We start from the raw sequence: 7,357 nt of genomic DNA, 5'->3' as shown, positions 1-7,357 counted from the left end.
ACTCTCACTCCTCTGGAGTACTGTGTCCAGTTTTGGGCCCCACGCTACAAGAAGGATATGGAAAAATTGGAAAATGTCCAGAGGAGGGGAACAAAAATGATTAGGGGACTGGATCACATGACTTATGAGGAGAGGCTGAGGGAACTGGGATTGTTTAGCCTGCAGAAGAGAAGAATGAGGGGGGATTTGATAGCTGCTTTCAACTACCTGAAAGGGGGTTCCAAAGAGGATGGTTCTAGACTATTCTCAGTGGGAGCTGATGACAGAACAAGGAGTAATGGTCTCAAGTTGCAGTGGGGTAGGTTTACGTTGGATATTAGGAAAAGTTTTTTCACTAGGAGGGTGGTGAAACACTGGAATGCGTTACTTAGGGAGGTGGTGGAATCTCCTTCCTTAGAAGTTTTTAAGGTCAGGCTTGACAAAGTCCTGGCTGGGATGATTTAGTTGGGGATTGGTCCTGCTTTGAGCAGGGAGTTGGACTAGGTGACCTTCTGGGGTCCCTTCCAACCCTGATATTCTATGATTCTATGCCTATGCTCTGTTCTGAGGCCGTTTGAGTTTCATGGGGTCTCCAAAACCCATCTGAGCATGACAAAGTATCAATTGAGGAGACAATAAGTGAAGATATGTGTTGAAAAAAGCATCATTTCCTGACCAGAAATCGAACCCAGGTCACAGTGGTAAAAGCATTAAAACTTAAGCACTATCACCTGTACTAGGCTTTCTCTGGTAAACCTGATCCATTCTCCGTTGCCCTGAGGGGACAAAAAAAAAGACCTGTCCTCAATTTATAATATTGAAGATTGTTTTGTTTTCTGTTCCTCTTTTATGTCAATTTACTGTGCTAAAAATATCAAGGGAACAGTAAGGAAATCTGTAGCTCAGAGCTTGTGTTAACATCATTTGAAGATGAGCAAGCTGTTGAGTGTTAAAAAATATTATGGGAAAAATATTATTTAGAAAGGAGAAAGTGATGTTGTATGTTAAAAGGATGGGTTAGAGAGTTCCAATTATTATGTTCTGATTCCTCACACCCCAACCCTGCCTAGCCAGGATAGGAGGGGAAATGTGATCATCAGTCAAGGCTGTTTGTGGTTAGTTCAAAAGAAACAAAAGCGAGGGGAACACTGCTGGCTGGGAGCGAACTATGCAGGACAGAGGGTTGGGATTGTTCTATGTTCAGATTTCTTATGTAGCTGGCAATCTCCCAAATGATGGTCTGTTCCTTCCCTCAAAATGCAAGTTAACCTTTTCCTTTTGAACTTAAAGTTTAATGAAATGAAAAAAAAAATCAAGGAAGAAAGCATAGAAGCTATGGATGTATTTGAGAAAGCAGTTGGATGGAAAGAAGACCAAAGGAACCACAAGAGAGAAAGCAGCACTGTTTCTGCCTGGTTTTGAACCAGGGACCTTTTGCGTGTTAGGCAAATGTGATAACCACTACACTACAGAAACCAGCTGCTATTACCTTTTGGGCCCTTTTCTAAGGCTTTCTCAGTAGCTGCTACATCAGCTGGTTTCCCTTTGAAGAACAGGGAAGCAAAGGGCACCAAGAACTTCTGTTTTAACTCAAACAATCACCACAAATGCTGCAAGAGTGCCTCCAAATTGCGCACACATCTCACAATGAGACAAAACACAGACAAATCTCACATCCACACCACTTTTCCATGGACATTTCCCTGACATCTTCCAGCAACAACTGAAATGCAGTCAAATAAAGATGAGTGAGGGAAATATGCAGGTCCTTAGAATGGATCACTTGATGATTATCTGTTCTGTTCAATCCCTCGGGAGTACCTGACATTGGCCACTATAGCTCACGAAAGCTTATGCTCAAATAAATTGGTTAGTCTCTAAGATGCCACAAGTTCTCCTTTTCTTTTTGCGAATACAGACTAACATGGTTGCTACTCTGAAACCTGTCAGAAGAGAGGATACTGGAGAGCTGGACCATTGGTCTGACATAGTGTAGATGTTCTTATGTTCATTTTCTAGTGATTGTTCAGTACATGAATGCAGCTCCCTTTTAGGGGGCTTATTCCTTCACCCACTTACTTCCCTGGTCCTTCTCGCATGAACAGAGAGCAACAATACCCCAAGTCCAAAGGTGCAAACAATTCGATGTTTATTGGGGTGAACTTCCAGCAAGCATGATTCCAGTTTCCTTCCTTAGTATCCTCTTTCCCAGCTCTGACACCACAGAGCCTTACACCTGTGTCCCTGTTCCCATTCCTGCCCTTAGCCAAACATGATTCCAACTTCCTTACTCCCATTCCCTGTTCCCATTTCCCCCTTTAGCAAAACATGATTCCAATTTTCTTACCCCCAATTCCCTGTTCCCATCTCCCCCACCCGCATGCCCATGCACACGCCCACTCCCGCCCACTCACTTCCTCATTGACTACAGATTATATAGTAAAACTTGAGTTCTGCTTAGCTATACCTTAACCAATCATTTTCCTGAAATTTAACTAACCAATCCTAACATATTGTAACATGATTATGTAACCAATTATATCCTACCACCTTAATTAGTTTACACCCAGCAAAATTAATTATACAGCAGACAGGAACAATCACAGAACCAGACAGAGATTATACAGACAAACAATAGCAAAGTGGAAACTATAATGACAAAACAATACAGAAGTGAGGATTTCACATCCCAGCTATTGAGTTCTTGCCAGACAGGATGCTGTTTCCTTTTACATTTTCTAGGCACTTCTCTTTCTCTGGAGGTGATAGGAATACAATCCTGTCCTGATAGTGCCTAACAGCCCCCCACTCTGAACTCTAGGGTACAGATGTGGGGACCTGCATGAAAAAACCCCCTAAGCTTATCTTTACCAGCTTAGGTCAAAACTTCCCCAAGGTACAAAATATTACACCCGTTATCCTTGGAATGGCCGCTACCACCACCAAACTAATACTGGTTACTGGGGAAGAGCTGTTTGGACGCGTCTTTCCCCCCAAAATACTTCCCCAAAACCTTGCACCCCACTTCCTGGACAAGGTTTGGTAAAAAGCCTCACCAATTTGCCTAGGTGACTACAGACCCAGACCCTTGGATCTTAAGAACAATGAACAATCCTCCCAACACTTGCACCCCCCCCTCTCCTGGGAAATGTTGGATAAAAAGCCTCACCAATTTGCATAGGTGACCACAGACCCAAACCCTTGGATCTGAGAACAATGAAAAAGCATTCAGTTTTTTAAAAGAAGACTTTTAATAAAAAATAGCAGTAAATAGAAATAAAGAAATCCCCCCTGTAAAATCAGGATGGTAGATATCTTACAGGGTAATTAGATTCAAAACATAGAGAACCCCTCTAGGCAAAACCTTAAGTTACAAAAAAAGTACACAGACAGAAATAGTTATTCTATTCAGCACAATTCTTTTCTCAGCCATTTAAAGAAATCATAATCTAACACATACCTAGCTAGATTACTTACTAAAAGTTCTAAGACTCCATTCCTGTTCTGTCCCTGGCAAGAGCAGCACACAGACCCTTTGTCCCTCTCCCTCCTCCCAGCTTTTGAAAGTATCTTGTCTCCTCATTGGTCATTTTGGTCAGGTGCCAGCGAGGTTACCTTTAGCTTCTTAACCCTTTACAGGTGAGAGGAGCTTTCCCCTGGCCAGGAGGGATTTCAAAGGGGTTTACCCTTCCCTTTATCTTTATGACAACCTTATTTCAATGTGACTAGTTTGGAATGTGAGGAGGTGACTGGTCGCTTCCCAGCTTATGGCTGCCTCTGTTGCTTAGCCAAAGGCCTGAGCCTAAGCACAGGGCCACGAACTGTCACAGTATGAGAAGGACCTTACACCGGCAGACAGTGATTTTGATTCTTTCTTTTATACCTCTATAACTAGCCAAGTGATAAGAATACACCTAAATCCTTAGAGTATAGGCCTTTACAGACAGGCCTGAATATCTATATCCTAACACTCCACCCCGTTCTTTTTTTCTTTTTCTTTTGGGATCCTCCTGCCCAGGTATCCCTGGAAAAGCATAAGACATATGGCCACACATTTCCTGATAGGGCCAGGCATCAAGGTGGAAGGTGTCGATTTTCCATTTGTTCCACTGCCCCTTGTGTAGTATAGTGCCCTGCACCTTCTCTCGTATGGGCATACCACACCTATTCCAATTAGCGTTCCAGACTTCCCATTATAGCGGGCCCGAGAAGGTTGAGTCCAGGTTGTCTAGTACACTGTAGGGTTCGGAGGGCTTATTACATTACTTATAGGTTATCTCCCTATGCAACGTAACACAAGTACAGTTAACAATACAAAATCCACAGCAACACCGAGTCCTGACCACTGCAGTATGGTCCAACATCCGAGACACCCCCAAAACACTGCCTCTCCTCCTTCAACGGGGTCACGATCTGATGTGTCCAGTTGCTGGCAGTTGCAACAAGCTGCCCCTGCAGGTTTTGCTTGCTTTTGTCCATATCATAAGTCCATTGAATGTTCACAGAGAAATGGGATATTGTCCAAACCAGCTTGACCACTTGGCATGGAATCAGGCAGTAAGCCCTGGTTTGATTATTCACAGCGATAAGATTCACAGATCCATTTGTGCACCAAAGTCCAGATAGCAGCATGTAGATGTGTGTAGTTTGGTTATGGGCTGGTGTAATTGTGCCCCCAGTAATATGTACATTCCCAGCAAAACACCTTATACACAGTACACCCAATTGTCCACCCCTTGCATAGGCCATTGATCCTGCTTCTCCATAGTCACAGGAGAGGGGCACATCCAACCATCTTCTGTTGATTTACACTATTTTACACACCCCTCCAGTTGATTCCCAGTGAGCTCCTCCTCTTCTCATTAGTTCCATAAGGCTTGTGGGGACCACCTTAGTTGCCATTCCATTTCCAGGTATCACGGTAGCTATTACACATCTGCTGGCCTCCTAGTTGAGCATTTTGTATTCCCATACACATCTCCCACCCCCCTGCCCCAGGTTAGCCTTTTGAAGCCATCCCCCACCCATGTCATGAGGTTTTTTGTTCATTGAAACACAGCAATGCTAGCAACAAGGCAAACACCACAGACAAACACAAAACACAGATCCATGGTATTCTGGGTTATTTTTCCCGCTGGCGCCAGCTTGCTTGTAGAGTGTCTGAAAAACAAAAGAAACAATTTCCTCCCCCAGTACAACTTGAGACCATTGCTTCTAGTTCTGTCATCTGCTACCACTGAGAACAGTCTAGAGCCATCCTCTTTGGAACCCCCTTTCAGGTAGTTGAAAGCAGCTATCAAATTCCCCCTCATTCGTCTCTTCCGTAGACTAAACAATCCCAGTTCCCTCAGCCTCTCCTCCTAAGTCATGTGTTCCAGTCCCCTAATCATTTTTGTTGCCCTCTGCTGGATGTTTTCCAATTTTTCCACATCCTTCTTGTAGTGTGGGGCCCAAAACTGGACACAGTACTCCAGAGGAGGCCTCAGCAATGTCGAATAGAGGGGAATGATCATGTCCCTCCATCTGCTGGCAATGCCCCTACATATACAGCCCAAAATGCCATTGGCCTTCTTGGCAACAAGGGCACACTGTTGACTCATATCCAGCTTCTCGTCTACTGTAACCCCTAGGTCCTTTTCTGCAGAACTGCTGCCGAGCCATTTGGTCCCTAGTCTGTAGCGGTGCATTGGATTCTTCCGTCCTAAGTGCAGGACTCTGCACTTGTCCTTGTTGAACCTTCTCAGATTTCTTTTGGCCCAATCCTCTAATTTGTCTAGGGCCCTCTGTATCCTATCCCTACTGTCCAGCATATCTACCTGTCCTCCCACTTTAGTGTCATCTGCAAACTTGCTGAGGGTGCAATCCACACCATCCTCCAGATCATTAATGAAGATATTGAACAAAACCGGTCCCAGGACCGACCTTTTTGAGCACTCCGCTTGATACCGGCTGCCAACTAGACATGGAGCCATTGATCACTACCCATTGAGCCCGATGATCTAGCCACCTTTCAGAGATTGAATTCCTCAACTTTAACATCATGACACCCTGTAGAAAGCCACACACGTCTGTTGTTTTTCCACAGGAAGATGCAAAAATCAGGTGACACCAATTTTTAAATTTGAGTAAACAAAATTTAGGAGATAGTTATTAACCTCGGAAAGTGTAGTGAAGATCCCTCTATGTAACAACGGAAGGTGAAATATGAACAGAGACAAACTAATTTCCCTATACTTTAAGAACTGAGGTGTATTTTTATCACTTAGCTAGTTACAGGGGTATAAAAACAAAGAATCAAAATCACAGTCTGCCTGTGTACAGGCCTTCTCTCACTAGGTATAGACTGAGGCCTTGTTCTTAGGCTCAGGCCTTTGGCTAAGCAGCAAGGGGCAGCCATAAGCCAGGAAGCGACCGGTCACCTCCTCACATTCCAAACCAGTCTCATTGAAATAAGGTGGTATTGGGCTGTTAGGAAGACGATCCTGTCCTGATAGTTCCCATCACCACTAGATAAAGAAAGGGATCTTAAGATGGTTAAAGAAAATTTACTTTGATAGCATCCTGTCTAGCAAGAAATCACTTATCAGTGGTTGTGGATGTGAAACCCTCATTTCTGTCTTGTTTTATCTTTATGGCCCCCACTTTTCTATTGTTAATCTGTCTGGTTCTCTAATTGTTTCTGTCTGCTGTATAATTAATTTTGCGAGGTGTAAGTTAATTAAGGTGGTGGGATACAATTGGTTACAGAATTATGTTTCAATATGTTAGGATTGGTTAGTTAAATTTCAGTAAAATGATTGGTTAAGGTATAGCTGAGCATAATATTATATAAACTGGGGTCAAACAGGAGGGGGAAGGGAAATGGGAATCATGCTTGCTGAGGGGGGAACGGGAATAGGGAACAGGGACACAGGCAAGGTTCTGCAGCATCAGAGCTGGGAAGGGGGTCATGGGGCAAAAACTCTGTGGAATGAGAGCTGGAAAGGGAACACTGGGGAACAGACTCTATTGGCTTATAGAGATAAGCCCGACTGGTGTGAAGGGCTTAGAAATATGCTTGCTTGGAAACTATCCCCAATAAACATTGCATTGGCTGAGCTTTGGACTTCTGGCCTTTTGCTGCTTGCCTGACAAGAACCAGGGAAGAGGGAAAGCCCTCTAACATGGACCATAGTGTGTCACGGCATGTTGTTGGCCAAGTGATCACAGCACCTGGAGGGGTTTTGCTGCTTGTCACTAGCACAGCATTGTAAGAGGCAGCCCAGGCTGGAGAGTTAAGAGGGCCGAGCAGCCCCACAGTTCCGGATTGTGCCCTGAGGACCCGTCACATAGAGACCCTCCTGTGACCAGACGTGGTAATATTGTGTTTAGTACTCTG

At 44.2% G+C, this 7,357-nt stretch overlaps 1 non-coding gene across 1 annotated transcript; it reads right to left on the bottom strand.

Moving 5' to 3' along the window:
* Window positions 1-1,382: 1,382 nt before the first annotated feature.
* Window positions 1,383-1,455, bottom strand: TRNAV-AAC (transfer RNA valine (anticodon AAC)). The gene has a single exon. It is a non-coding gene; the product is annotated as a tRNA-Val (tRNA).
* Between the last annotated feature and the right edge of the window lie 5,902 nt (window positions 1,456-7,357).

This window comes from Caretta caretta, chromosome 28 (genome assembly GCF_965140235.1).
Source record: "Caretta caretta isolate rCarCar2 chromosome 28, rCarCar1.hap1, whole genome shotgun sequence".
In the NCBI taxonomy this organism is placed as follows: domain Eukaryota; kingdom Metazoa; phylum Chordata; order Testudines; family Cheloniidae; genus Caretta; species Caretta caretta.
The sequence above is the reverse complement of the archived record's forward strand: the minus strand, read 5'-3'. Positions and strand labels throughout refer to the sequence as shown.